We start from the raw sequence: 16,371 nt of genomic DNA on the forward strand, positions 1-16,371 counted from the left end.
TGGCACTCCGTCCAGGGTGTATCCTGCCTTGATGCCTGATGACGCCTGAGATAGGCACAGGCTCCCCGTGACCCGAGGTACTTCGGATAAGCGGTAGAAGATGAATGAATGAATGAATGAATGTTCTGTTGCCACCTTGAAAAACAGATTCACCTGGGGTATTGGGGAAGTATTTTTTAGTGACATTTTCAATTAAGGTGACATGAGATGTCAGGAATTAATGCATCTGACATAATAAACAGAGACAAATGAGTTATACATTAACAACAAGAAGGGCATATTACTCATCATTACCTGATATAAGAGTGAAATTAAGATAATTAACTAATGTTTATTAAGTTACAAAGAAGAAATGGTTAATAAAAAAATGAATTATATGTTTAAGCTACTGCAAATATCATAATATGAGACCAAGATCTGGAAAGGCTGGTGGGTCTTGAAGTCCTGAGTGACGTCTCTCACAGGAGCTGGATGCCCAGCTTGCAGATGAGAAGTTAGACTTCTGATCCCTTGTTATCGCATGAGAAGTTAGACTTCTGATAACAAGGGATCTTTTTTAAAGCCACAGTACTGGGCTTGAAGGTTCTTTACACTGCCTTACCTTAATGACAAGCTGGTTTCTAGGTAATGGATTTACAGATCATCTGTTTGGAGATGGATTCTATATTTCATGTATAAATCATCTCACCTTCTGTATTATTTCTCAAGTCGAGATCCTGAAAGCGTTCCTGACTGACCAGAGAATGTCCTTTGTGTCACGTACTCTTCATACACTGTACAAATTACTGGGGATTAAACTGATTCACAGGAGTCTGCAGATGGATGGGCTGGTCAGACGGTTTAATTAAATGCTTAAAAACATACTTCTTCGTGTTGAAGCTTGGCAGTGGCTCAAACCTCTGTTTATAGGGGAACATGTTATTCATGTTATTGTACAGACACAAACCTCATGCCATCTTAGACGTGATTAGAAAAATTTGGAGGATGCATCTTTTCACAGCAAAAACCAAAGAATTTTGAAGAACACAGGACCCAGGAAAATTTACCCAACCCCATGAAAGACATTTACTCACCTGGAAATTTGCACTGGGAGATAAATTACTTATTTTAGTTTGAGCTCTAAATGACTCAACATGGCAAGGGCCCTTTGAGGTCACAAGGCGAGGTTGAAGTGGTCGACTATGAGGTCAGGCGATGGATAGAGGCGATGCAGTCGAGTTGATTTCAGTCGATTGCTGTTTTGCACAATACATTATAATTACAGTATTTCTGCACATGCAATATAGAACACTCAGTATTTACACTGGTCGGTGCTGCTTTTGTGTATTGTCTATTGTCTTGTATTTTTTGTTTGCACTGTCTTTTGTCTTGCACCAGGTTACACAGATGCACTTTATATGGCTAGGACTAACTTACTTAAATCCTTAGCTCTGTGTTATTCTCTTCCATGGTCCTGGAGAATCGTTGTTTCATTTCACTGTGTACTGCAACAGCTATATATGGTTAAAATGACAATAAAATCTTCTTGATTTGACTTGACTTGATGCACTTAAAATATAGCATCTCATTCTCCTCAACACATGGATAAAGATGGTTCCTGTAGCTCTGGAGCTGGAGGATCTTGAATTTCCTTTGATGACAAATTCACACTATGTTATCTTATAATAGTTTGACATGTCAGTCGTGGGCTATCGACTGGAAATTGTTGGATTACAAATGTAACATTTCTGATTTGGTTCTTGGAGACAGTGACATTTTCTGTACAGTTTCTAATGTAGCCTGTGACAGATATAGATTTTTTACTGTAATTTTGAAATTCAATGCTAAATACTATACATATATATTCTTATTGATGCTGTTTTTATGATGTACACAGTCTAGAAAGCATTTCACTTCATTGTCTGGTTGTCGTGAATAATAAAATTTGAATTTGAATTTGATGTTTTTGTTCTTATTTGAAGCTGCTTCTCTGAACATAGCACAGTTTCTATAGTCAACGCAGCCTTAAACAGCTAAAGTATCAGCCTTTGGCCATATTCTTAGCTGCTTGAGAACTGGCCTGAAGTGAAAAAAGACATGTATAATTTAAATTTGGCTGATTAAAGTCCCCAGGAATTGAATCAAAAAGCCATCTGGTTGTTATGTCTGTAATTTACTCACATACTTGTATAATTCTTTGTGTCCAGAGGGCAGTACACAGCAACAATAATTGCTTCTCTGAACTACCTTGGTAAACAAAACAAAAAAAAAAACAGTGGCTCAAATCTGATGCGGATTTCAAGGGTTTTCCTGAGCAAAGCTTTGTCTCTGTCAAGGCCTGAACTTGTCTGTTAGCATGGTTTGTCTACCAGATGAATTGGCAAGTCAGGTATATTTTTATATAAACATGTTTTTTAAAAATAATGAAGATGCAGCAGATTTGTTGGTTTGTCCTAATTTGATGCAGTCTAGTTTATGCTTTCTGAAGTAAGCAGACAGTGCTGAGTTAAATGGTAGAAATTGGATTCGCTTTCTGAGAATGCTTTCTTTTGGAAGCTGTGTCAAGCGATGTTGGGATCCTGGGGCCTACAGTCTGTTCTATGATAAGTCCTATCACATACACAATGAAATACACAGCAAGCACAAGGGAAACAAATATTATTGGATATTGGGGGAAAAAAGCCAGTTCCCAAGAATCATCTGTGATCAACGACTACAAAGACCTGTTGTATATATAACTGGAAATGCAGCTGGGTTACTTTGTGAAACAAGCAGCCAGACAACAATAATATGCTATCTATCTCCTCTCTAACCAGATAACATTAGTGGACAAAAGTATGTGCCATTCTCATCTTTTCTGTTGACATTGAGTATATGATATGAAACCAATCTCAAAGTAATACAAAAGTGCTGAAACCTGATATCCCTGAGAAACCAGCTGAGTCCATGTATGCATTTAAAGTAATACCCAACAAAGGGAAATTTTTCAGCTATGGCAAAATACTAGCATACTCATGTCATATACAAAAAAATACATTCAAGTAATTCAGTTCAGAATCATTTAATTAGGAATTCAGACCGGAGCATTATTTCTCTGGAATGATTATGTTTTCTGTGTCTTAAATGATAAGGACTTCAGTGGAAATTCTCAGTGTTGATCAAGATTATGCACAGTTTAACCCACACACACTAAGCATCATCTTGAAAGGGATTGTGGTGATAGATGACTTTGTGATACAACCTGTATTACAAACTGCACTTAAACTCGAAAATATGCTTCATTTTTTTCAAGGTAAGACATGCTGTTTTTCTGTTGTTCATCTTTTTTATTTTTTTTTTCTTTCATGCTGTATTGTCATTGTAAATAAACCAGCAAAGGAATATTACTTATATATGTGTTTTCCCTTTTTATTTAGAGTTTGTTATTAAACAAAAGTAAAAAAGATTACTCGCCTCAACTTAGGATACAAAGTGCATTGTGCAATTGGGCAGAGTATTTAAAATAAATTATAAAAAGTTAAATCAAATTTTGTATTGTATTTATGTATTTAATAGCAAACTTTAGTTTTTAATCCACCCAAAGTTTGATTCGAGATTGTTAAGAGAGAGAGAGAGAGAGAGAGAGGGAGAGAGAGAGAGAGAGAGAGAGAGAAAGAGAGAGAGAGACTGTGTGAATGTGTGTGGGAGAGAGAGAGAGAGAGAGGGAGGGAGAGGGAGAGAGAGAGAGCAGTACTCAGGGGAAGGGGGACCTCAGCTGGTACAGAGCTGGTGTTACACTGTACATATACAGTAACTCAGTAACTGGTTTGTTTGGTGATTTTTAGTTTTATTAGCAATATTTTTGGTGATTTTTTTTATTATAGATTTGTAATTAAGTTAAGTTTTAGTTTCTGGTTTGATTTCTTTTTCCCCAGAGTTATGTCAAGATCACTTGAATCCAAACTGATTACATTTCATTTTACATTTACGGCATTTAGCAGACACCCTTATCAAGAGTGACTTGCAACAGAGCAACAGAGCGTTAAGGGCCTTGCTCAGGGGCCCAGCAGTGGCAGCTTGGTGGACCTGGGGTTCAAACCCATGACCTTCCGATCAGTAGCCCAACACCTTAACCACTGAGCTACCACATCCCATTTTGAAATCATCTTTGATTTTAAATGATTGCTTTTAATTGCTTTCACCATTGCTTAGTACAACTTAACACATGGTAAGTGGTAAGTTCATTATGCTTTTGTAAAATGTGTCTTGTTGTTTCAGCAGAAAATAGAGATCTTTTAAGTTCTAATGGATTTACTTTAGATTCATTTAATTAATGGTGTATATCCCTTAAATTGATTCGCTATAATTGTTTCAAATAATTCCAGGTATTTGTCCAGAATCCAGTTCTTTGGTTTTTAAATAATGAGGAAAAAAAATTACATCCAAGAAAACTTTCCTTGTCACTTCAAGACAGTGGTGGGTCATGGATGTTGAGCCAAGGGATGATAGGGTTGGCAGGCAAGGAAATTACATGGAACACAAGTTCCTCTACACAGAATAGTCCGACCTGTAGGTTAACTGGGATCGACTGGTGAGTGATGTATCCTACCCAGTAGGTTGATTTTCCATTGTCGTGATCCTCAGGGTTGTGGCACAGAGTTCAGTGGGTAGCTGGAGGTCCTTATCTAGGTGATGGTGGATAAGGATCATGGCAAACCCCGAGTAAATTAAGTCTGGGAGAGGATAGATAATATTAACATAGCATGTCTGCACTGGTATAAGAAAACTGTAGGGATTAGGGGAGAAGCTCACCTCGGGGTTCTTAGGCTGGGGTTTCTCTGGGCAAATGCCACAACAATGTCTGCAGTAGAAACATAGTTGGTACTGAAAGCAGCACTGCCACTATTGGGGATACCCGGGTTTTCCTCAGGTGCAGGTTCAGGTGGGCTGGCATCCTTGGTGTCCAGGCCACTTTCGTAGATGGCAGAGGAGCAATTCTAGTGGTTGGGGTTCCTGTTGCAGATGAGATTGTCAAGAAAAATGGACTTGGTAATGTAATCCTTCCTGGAAGACAGCTCTGTTATTCCACCCAATCTGGGACACCAATGTCAGGAATTACATGGCTTGATCGGCTTGGTTGTCGTTTCCCTGGTGCAACTAATGGAGGTGTACCCAGTGTTGTAATGTAACAGAGTACAAATACTTTGTTACTGTACTTAAGTAGAAATTTCATTTCACTTTACTTTGCTATTTAAATTTATGTCAACTTTCACTTTTGCTCCACTACATTTCCTAGATTTAATGTACTAAAGTAAAGTTGGCTCAATATTTCCTGAGTCAATAGCTCCTGACCTAAACGTTGTTACTACTAAATTACACCTCTTTTCTATCGTAGTAATGTAGAGAAACAGCTACAACCCAATTTTTGAGGAAAATTGGGTTGTAGCTGTTGGTGTTGGGTTGTACATTGGGTTGTAGCTGTTGGTGCTGACGGTCCCTTGGAATCTGTTTCTCAGTCGTCTGCTCATAGAGACTTGTTTATTTTTTCCACAAGTCTCTATGAGCAGACGACTGAGAAACAGATTCCAAGGGACCATCAGCAAAGTGCAAAACCCGAAAAGTGAATACTAAAAAACAATCAATAACTTTTACTGTAATACACTGTACTGTCACCAAACTCGGACCACACATCACTGATGTCCTGATAGATGTACTACAACACTTATTATCGGGAAATGTGTTTTTGTTTATTTTTTATGATTTTTTATAATATAAAAAAATCAATAACTTGACAATTATGTAAATTATATTCAATAACTTTACTGTAATACACTCTATTGTCACCAAACTCAGATCACACATCACTGATGTCCTGAAAGATGTACTACACCACTAATTTGGGAGAAAAGTCTTTTTGTTTATTTTTTATGATTTTTCATAATAATAAAAAATCAATAGCTTTACTGTAATACACTGCACTGTCACCAAATTCAGATCACACATCAGTGATGTCCTGAGAGTTGTACTACAACACTTATTTTCGGGAAATGTTTCTTTGTTTATTTTTTATGAGGGAAGCTGGTATTGAGGAAACTTGGGTTGTAGCTGCATTGTAGCTGCCTCTCAACATTACTAAGATAAAAAAGAGGTGTTATTTGTGTAATAAGAGTGTTTAGGTCAGGAGCTATTGACTCGGGAAATTAGAATCTGTGAATATGGAGCCAACTTTACTACTTTACTTAAGTATAAAATGTATACTTTTACTCCGCTATATTTCCACAAAGCATCTTCGTTACTCGTTACTACAAAATAAAGTCAGAAGAAATGTGTGCGACTGCAATAAGGGAGGTTTGGCGAATCACTGCTCCTAGATTGCATTACGCTATGTTCCGCACGCTCTACGGAGAAGCACAGGCACGCGCAGTCAGAGCTGGAGGCGTTTATCTATAATGTTAATCGGCGGAAAGCCGCAAAGACGGCAACCAAAAGCAGTGAAATTTCACTATTGTTATTACCAGAGTTGATAGTACAAACAAAATATTAATGCAAACAATCCATTCAATACTAAATAAAAATGACATATAGATTTGGTCTTTGTCTTGTGAATATTTTTTATTAATGACTGCATTCACTGGCCACTTTTGCCATTTAATAATACCATAACGTTTGGCTTACTATGTAGTCATATAATATATAATATAAAACTCTTCTTGTTTTAAATTCTCACTGAGGGCTAAACCCCCTAAAGATGAAATCCTAGAACCGCCCCTGCTCTTATGCCTACCGAAAATCACTGAAATTTTACTTTTTACTTTTACTTCAAATTCTTAAGTACATTAAATATCAGAAAATGACTTTTGATACTTAAGAACAGTATATATCAGATACTTTATGACTTTTACTTGAGTAATATTCTAAAAGGTAACTTTCACTTCTACCAAAGTCTTTTTCTAGTACGATACTTGTACTTTTACTCAAGTATTACTTTCTAGTACTTTATACAACACTGGGTATATCGATATGTCTTTGCCTCATGCAGGGTATTCAAACACCTATTGGATGAATTGGGATAGGCAAAAGGGGTATGCAACTGGTCATTGCTGTCTTAAGATGCAGATGCCTAGTCTAGCTCCCTGCCAGTGAGTAGTGTCATCATGAATGCACACTTCAAGCAGCGTTGTCATGGTAGGCTTCAGGTTGATGCATAAAGAAGATCTCACATTGCCTGAGGAATGGCAGGTTCAGAGCACTGAGGAGAGATGCTTCGTGATGACAGCAGGGCCTGCATCAGCGAGTTGCTCTTGGCAAGCAACCAAAATTTTCCCTTGGTGCACAACGATGGCCTGCAGTTGAGACTCATCTGCTGGATTTGTTTTAGGCAAAGTATTTGATTAAATCCATAAGTGAAGTTTATAAGCAGACAAATCTAAAACAGCAAACAAGAAAGAGTTGTGAGAACAGTCAGGAAAATCCAAAAACCTGTAGAGACTATAAGCTAGCCAAAATACAATCTAAAAACAAGAAAACCAAAATAAAGTAGCAGGGTCAAGAACTCAGTAACAACAATGAAAACAATAGAATGGCTTGGTATGGCTAGAGAAAGAAGACAGTGAAGTTGATGCTCCCCGAGCACATTGCACCTAAGCAAAGCCCACTTGGTCTTGTCTTGTTGCCTCTGTGCTTCCACCAGATGGCAACCTTGCCCTGATCTTCATTTCTGCACCTTATCCCCTTAACTTTGGGCAAATAAAGAGCATTTGCCTCCTGCTCTTCTGCATATACCTCCTGTTCTCTGGTTCATTGGTCTGGGGTGTGATTCTTGCTTTCTTTTTTTTTTTTTTTCATTTACTTGTCACCTTAGACAAGCTTCACAAAGAAATTAGTCAAATGCAGGGACCTGGCTTCTTCTTTTCACCAGGTCTCTTGACTCTTGAGAGCTCCAAAAAGTTTCAAATCCAGCTGCTTTGCAACTTGACCTTCTGTACCCAAGGGCCTTTTGCTCACACAGCTCAACCAAGCTTCCTGTCATTGTAGGCAGAATGCCATCATGCGAAGTAAACAGAACAGCTCTGATCAAAGAGGTGTTTTGATGGAAGTCTGTTTAACATAGATGCCCCTTTTCAATGAATGCACCTTCCCAAAGAAATAATTTCCCACCCTGGTCCAATACAGCAAAAATGGAGGATCTTACACAAAGATCACAATTCAATTCTCAGTTCTTGATATTTAATATTGACTTCCTTTGCGTTCTTTGGCTTGTCACCAAGAATGATTATGGCTTGATTATGTCTCCATTACACTGGTGCTTATGATGTCACATTGAAGTGCTTCTTATTGTCTTTTCCTTGGCCAGACCTTATGTAGGTTTTGCTTCAAATTAGATCAAATGGGGGATGATTAAGGATGGTACTTTGAGAGATATCAGTATATGAGGGCTGGTTCATGTCCCCTTACTCTCAAGTTAGATTTTCACTTTCACTTTAGATTTTAGACTTAGTCATGTCTAAACCCTGTTTGACAATGTAAAATGACTTAGGTGGGATTCCATCGTTCTGTTTTATTAGGTAGGTAGTTTTAACAAATCATTGATTTTTGGGCTAGTAAAAGTTGATCTGTTTCCTTGATTTACACAAGGGATTTTAAACATTATCTCCTGTTCTGGCCAAAGGGGGCACTCTGCTCTATCTCTTTCTCATTCACCATAAACACTTACAGTTGGGAGTTTCAGTTGGGCCCATTCATTCATTCATTCATTCATTCATTCATTCATTCATTCATCTTCTACCGCTTATCCGAACTACCTCGGGTCACGGGGAGCCTGTGCCTATCTCAGGCGTCATCGGGCATCAAGGCAGGATACACCCTGGACGGAGTGCCAACCCATCGCAGGGCCAGTTGGGACCAGTTACAGATAAAAATGTAAAAAACATGAAGATTTTTGGAGGAAGTCTGGACATGTTTTAAATATTTTCTAGTGAAAGGATAGCGTTCTAAATGTAGTTTGTTTTCACAGGCTTTGTTTGCATGAATGTCAGATATGATGGATGGAAAAAGTAATAATGTTACTACAGGGAGTGCAGAATTATTAGGCAAATGAGTATTTTGACCACATCATCCTCTTTATGCATGTTGTCTTACTCCAAGCTGTATAGGCTCGAAAGCCTACAACCAATTAAGCATATTAGGTGATGTGCATCTCTGTAATGAGAAGGGGTGTGGTCTAATGACATCTACACCCTATATCAGGTGTGCATAATTATTAGGCAACTTCCTTTCCTTTGGCAAAATGGGTCAAAAGAAGGACTTGACAGGCCCCGAAAAGTCAAAAATAGTGAGATATCTTGCAGAGGGATGCAGCACTCTTAAAATTGCCAAGCTTCTGAAGCGTGATCATCGAACAATCAAGCGTTTCATTCAAAATAGTCAACAGGGTCGCAAGAAGCGTGTGGAAAAACCAAGGCGCAAAATAACTGCCCATGAACTGAGAAAAGTCAAGCGTGCAGCTGCCAAGATGCCACTTGCCACCAGTTTTGCCATATTTCAGAGCTGCAACATCACTGGAGTGCCCAAAAGCACAAGGTGTGCAATACTCAGAGACATGGCCAAGGTAAGAAAGGCTGAAAAACGACCACCACTGAACAAGACACACAAGCTGAAACGTCAAGACTGGGCCAAGAAATATCTGAAGACTGATTTTTCTAAGGTTTTATGGACTGATGAAATGAGAGTGAGTCTTGATGGGCCAGATGGATGGGCTCGTGGCTGGATCGGTAAAGGGCAGAGAGCTCCAGTCCGACTGAGACGCCAGCAAGGTGGAGGTGGAGTACTGGTTTGGGCTGGTATCATCAAAGATGAGCTTGTGGGGCCTTTTCGGGTTGAGGATGGGGTCAAGCTCAACTCCCAGTCCTACTGCCAGTTTCTGGAAGACACCTTCTTCAAGCAGTGGTACAGGAAGAAGTCTGCATCCTTCAAGAAAAACATGATTTTCATGCAGGACAATGCTCCATCACACGCGTCCAAGTACTCCACAGCGTGGCTGGCAAGAAAGGGTCTAAAAGAAGAAAAACTAATGACATGGCCTCCTTGTTCACCTGATCTGAACCCCATAGAGAACCTGTGGTCCATCATCAAATGTGAGATTTACAAGGAGGGAAAACAGTACACCTCTCTGAAGAGTGTCTGGGAGGCTGTGGTTGCTGCTGCACGCAATGTTGACGGTGAACAGATCAAAACACTGACAGAATCCATGGATGGCAGGCTTTTGAGTGTCCTTGCAAAGAAAGGTGGCTATATTGGTCACTGATTTGTTTTTGTTTTGTTTTTGAATGTCAGAAATGTATATTAGTGAATGTTGAGATGGAATATTGGTTTCACTGGTGAAAATAAATAATTGAAATGGGTATATATTTGTTTTTTGTTAAGTTGCCTAATAATTATGCACAGTAATAGTCACCTGCACACACAGATATCCTCCTAAAATAGCTAAAACTACAAACAAACTAAAAACTACTTCCAAAAATATTCAGCTTTGCTATTAATGAGTTTTTTGGGTTCATTGAGAACATGGTTGTTGTTCAATAATAAAATTAATCCTCAAAAATACAACTTCCCTAATAATTCTGCACTCCCTGTATAGTGACATGCAAACTTATACGTCATGTACAATTGCTTGAACAGTTAAAATGTGGAACTTGGATGATTAAAACATAAAGATTTAAGTTATTGTAGAAATATTTACACTGTTCTGTCTTTGATCAAGTTCAAGTGATTAACTCTCAAGTTCTCAGTTGTATAAATGATATAAGGATGTAAATGATTTTTGATAGTGAATGGGTGGAAAAAGGAAATAGCTAGTAATATACATGTTGCCAGACCACTGTCAAGCTGCTAGCCCTTGGCCCTTGACCAACGCTCTGTTGTATAAAATAAGATGTATGCAAGTTGCTGTAAATTATTTTTTTTTCAATGAAACAATTAATCCCTGTGAGTTGACATTGGTACATAGTTATTTATAAGGGTTCTTTGCTAGGCGATACTGTATACCATAAACTGTACTAATAAACTAATTGGTAGAATCATTCATGAACCCTATGCACACTCATGAACAGCAAGTGCTATTAGTGTTTTGGATGTAAAACAGAGTAATGCAAATCCCAAACGAAAGATTGACAAGTTGGATCATTTGTACATATCTCTATAGTTTATATGTTTCTCATTTTTATCTCATATAACAAACAAGTTAATCACCAGCAGAAATTGAATAAGAACATCAGGTCAACGCACTCATCAGGTCAACATTATCAGAAATTCTGCTGTTATCTGTCAAATAAAAATCCTGGTTTAATCCTCTTCAGTTTTTTTGTCTTTGAATTAAAGTTGGCCATGACTTTGCCCTATATAAAATCTTTTTGATGCTACTTTTTTGTTCAGGATAAAAGCACACACAAGTGATTCAGAAGGGTGGTTTGTTCTATTGGTTTCCCAAAGGGTGTGTTTGGTTTCTAATAAAATTCATCAGTTATGTTTTAAATGGAAATACTTGGACAACACAATCCCTCATTTTGTAATAAAGTAACAAAATAAGTTCTTTGCATGATATATGTATTTTATTGTGTTGGCTAGACAGCCTAATTGCGTTACTAAAAAAACTGGATGTAATTGCACGTTCGTTGCATAAACACTGACAACAGTTGGCTTCTTCATTATGCAACTATGCCAGACATGCCACAGCAGTGTGCTTAAAGAATTTTAAGAAGTAGTCTAAATACCTAAACAACCGGGAGTACGTTTCCCAAAAGCTTATGCTATAACCATCAAATAAAGTTATATCTGTGCTAGCATTATTTAATTATGTTGCTTACTTTATTTATGTAATACAGTAAAATTAACATAGACTATGTATTGTGATTGTGTTCCTATTCTTGTTACGGGTTCCAGCTCTGACTGCTGCCATCAAGACCACTATGTTATGGCTATGTTAGGCCTTGGGCATATGATCACAAAGGGGACTCAAAATGAATATTTGTTGCTGTGAAAACCAACTATTTTGGTGCAAAAAGGTACACTATTGCAACAAGTATATTGACACACATTACACTCATGTGCCTGTAAACACATCCATGGGAATTGATATAGATTTGGTCACCTCCCTGCTTTAACAGCCTCCACTCATCTAAGAATGCTTTCCACTACATTTTAAAATGTGGCATTGCCCAAACCACCAAAAGAGCATTAAGGATGTTGGGTATTGATGTCAGGTGAGAAGGCCTGGCATGAACCTGGAAAAAGTGCTGGAGCGTGTGACACAGGAGTAGTTCATCTTGCGTCTACCTGGTGGTACCAAGCAGTGGGACCATGCTCACAGGTTCAGTAAAAACCATCAAGCTTCATTCCACCCACAGAAGCTTTTCCAATACCTTTCCCAACCCCTGACCTACCCTATGTCACCCTTGTTCAGGATCATCTATACTGTACCAAGACACTTAAAACCCAGTTGTTGTTGGCGCCTAAGAGCTGGTGCATTATAACCCCATGTTAGGGCAATTAGGGAAGATAAAACACTATACCGGCTCATGGGCTAAAATAATTCTAGGAGGCAGTAAAATTTAAGTATATTCTGGTCCTGAGAGCAAACTGTGCATGCAGTAGCACTTGTCTAGGAAATATTGTCTTTAGAAATATTGCTCCATGCCTAGAACCAGCAACAACAGTTCATAACAATAGACAAAGAAAACTGGTATATCTGTTTGGATCACATCAAAAATGTGTCTCTGGTGCTCTTACTCCATGTCACTTCCTTGCATGCAATGGTAAGGAAGGACCTGAATTATATAGGGATAAGAATAATTATGCTCAATTGCAGTCATCCCCAATCTCCCTCCCTCATTATAGCCTTTGTTAAAACCACACCCTGTCTGCCACAGTAATCCACACACATAAGGTAACATCTGTATCCTCATTTACTCATTACACAGATCTCAAAACAATACATACTGTAAGAGTGAGGTCTAACAGTGCTTGAGACAAAAAGACAGAGACCACATCTTTTTAAACTCCTGCTTTCACAACATTACTGTATTGATGAACATGCTTCAAAGAAAACACTAGCTACCCTATTGTTTGGTGTACAATCATGAAACCTGTAATTTACTAGCATCAAAATAGTAGGTTTATTAGAGAAAGAAACTCCCACCCAGATTGCAGGGCCAATTATGTAGTCTTGGACTACAGGTACATTAAACATGATTTCCAGACGCTATAGGAAAATCCATAAAAGGCTACACCAACCACAAGCTAATGAATTTATGAACTAGCACAACTACTAACATTACCTAACTAACTGCACTTTCAGCTATGAGAAAGGCAGCGGTGAAGGAGCTTGGTGTGATTATTGACCCCAGTCTCTCACTTATGTCAAAAATATTACTAGAAAAGCCCATTTTTCTCCTTTTTATCTCTTATTTCAGATATTAAAATAATAACTACAAGCTTTAGAAAAACTAGTTCATGTTTTGCTATCTCTAGATCAGACTTTTGTAAACTTGCTGTCTGATTGTTCGAGTAGTTGCCCCAGTTAGACTGAGTCTTTTCTAGAACAGGAATATTTTATCATATCATCCATTCATTATCAGTACTGCATTGGCTCCCAATAAAATTTTGCATTGATTTTAAAAAATATTACCACTAATAATAATCTATAAGGTACTAAACAGCCTTCACCTTTTGGTCATTTATGATCTATATTGGTAGAATTAATTGCTAAAATAATGAACACTACAGCATTTGGCAGATTTTTTTTCTCAATTCGAAATAAAGTCTAGTGTGAAAACATATATGTTTGGTCAAGTCTTCTGTCTTCACTTGAACTATAGACTTAAATTGTTAAGAAATTAAAAATGACTCCTACTGAAGACCCTTGACATGTTCACCATATGCCTTTGCTCCAGCCGCTTTAGGTAGACTGGGTGACTGCATGCCAGTTCAGGTTTCCAGGCCTACTCTTATAGGCACAGATACACAAAACTCACTTCAGTCATCACCTCAGTAAATTCTCTAGCAGAGCTTCATGATACATCAACTTTTGTTTTTGTTCACAATTCTAACCATCTACAGGACCATTGGCTCAAATGGTTAAAACTTATTTCTATGCTGGTCTTACATAAATCACTAATGAGTCTCGGTTCTGCATGCTGATGAAGTATGTGTAGAATGTGTAATATGTAGAGAGAACAATTTTATAGCCATCGTGCACTTTAGCATCAAGTGGCCTTGTCTTTGTCTTGTCTCTTGGCAGACACCGGTTCAGACATTCCAGTGCATTTAATCTGAACATGAGAAGTTAGTTCTTCCACTTGTCCAGGGATGAAGAGCTGGAAGGTCACAAGAGGAATATATCCAGGAATGTGAAAATATTTTATGCAACTTGTATGCAAATGTTTACAGAGCTAACCCAACTACACAGGACTTCTTTATTTGCTTTATGTGGATTCATGGTTTTACACCTCACATTTTCACCAAAGCCTTATCTAAAAGATTTACAGTTCCCCAAAACTATTCATGCCGTAGACTTATCTTAATATTTGTATGGTTAATCTCACCCAGATACTGTAGGTTGGCACTTTCTAACAAATATTAATCAGCACATTTGCAGTTGTTAATATTTACACTTAAAGACCAGAGTTTAAAGTTTTCCAAATACAAGAACATGCTATAATGAAATTTTTCAAAGTCATGCATTTAAAATAATATTAGCCAGTACAGGTGTATACTGATGATACTTTATATGTGTGGAGTATCCAGTTTTCCATGACTATGTGATGTCATCATTTAGGATTAACTTTATGTGATTTTTGCTTAATGATGATGACCTATCATTTGTTCACTCAGGATCTTTTTGCCATTTCTCATGATGTTCTGTGTTTATTTTATTTTAGCCTTGAGCATTATCTATATGTTCTTGAGCGTGTCCTTTGCACGTACACCTCAGTATAAAAGTCGAATGTTTTCATTTTCTGCTTAGACTATGAAGTTCCCTGGCTGAGCACAATCAACTCTTTTTGACTATACCCAGGATCTTAGTCTCCTGATTCTTTAGTCAGCTTGCTTTTGGAGTATCTCAAGCGTTTTGATCATCCAGAAAGATTCGTGGTGACCAAGATGAGCATCTGAATCCACAGGTGAGTGAGGCATGCTATGAGAAAATCTTGCTTCTTGAAGACGAGTCAGATCAGTTGACGAATGCTAAAATTTGTGAGTTTGAATGTTTTAGTCAAAGTTTCAGCACTGTTGTTTTCCACAAGTATGCCAATGTGTATTCAAGATCCTAAGAGTGTTAGAGTGACTTCTTCACCAGGAAAAGGAGATCAAACTTTGTTAAGATCTTTATATATCAGAACAGACATAATGGAGTAGAAACCAAAGTTTTTTTGCTGTTAGATAAATTTGCTAAGCATAAAGACCTTGAGTCAGTGTTGCAGAACAATGGCGTGCTTTCCTGATTTGAGATAGGGATAAGAACATTGCTATGATTAGGAGTTTTAATCATAAATGTGCTGCTGTTGCCACTTGTGAGTAGATCCAACACTGTACTAACTCACTTCAAGCTAAATTTGTAATTTGGGGAAAATGTCTAAAATGACTAAACCAACAAAGTCAAGTAAATCATCTATATCAAAGAGGCTGTTTAAATCTCCAATTCTTAATAACATACCAAAGCTGACTTGGGAGCAGAAAGCAGAGTGAGAAATGTTCTCTGACTTCCAGAGCCTCTCAGCCTGACCCAGTGGGTGGGAATATCTCGACCAATATCCATCTGATGCAACTCGCCTCCCCCTTAGACGCTTCAGCCATGCCTCCTGCTCCTCATCTTCCTCATCCTCCTGCTCAACAGACACAGATTTTTTAGACATGTCTGAACCTTATTTCCACAATAGTTTTATTTTATATCATCAGGTGTTAAAGTGTCATTTGTCAGAGACCCAGTTAAAGATTCAGTGGTCCAGCAATATATTCATAACATTCTTTTGGACTCACCTCTTATGGAGGGTTAGTAGAAGTTTCACTGTCCGTATAGACCTTAGACTTAGATATATCGTCAAAATCGGACTGTGAAACATCGATTGTTAAAGCTACACTATAGGCGTTGACGTGCATGGCTGCAATACCACCTGTTTTGTGCAGCATTTGGTCCACACCCAAGAAATGAATTGGTCCTAGACCATAAGGGGTCATTACATCTTGTAGGACTTTACATGTGAAGAAGTGTATCTAGAATCTGATGCACTGAGGAAGTATTGTGAAGAGTTTACGGATACTGATCCAGGAAGTGTGGACCTAACCTGGTCATCACACCCATATGTGGGCCTGCCCCAAAACGTTGTCACAAATATGAAAGCCCACAAGTGTATAGGATGT

The sequence above is a fragment of the Tachysurus vachellii genome, chromosome 2, assembly GCF_030014155.1.
Source record: "Tachysurus vachellii isolate PV-2020 chromosome 2, HZAU_Pvac_v1, whole genome shotgun sequence".
In the NCBI taxonomy this organism is placed as follows: Eukaryota; Metazoa; Chordata; class Actinopteri; order Siluriformes; family Bagridae; genus Tachysurus; species Tachysurus vachellii.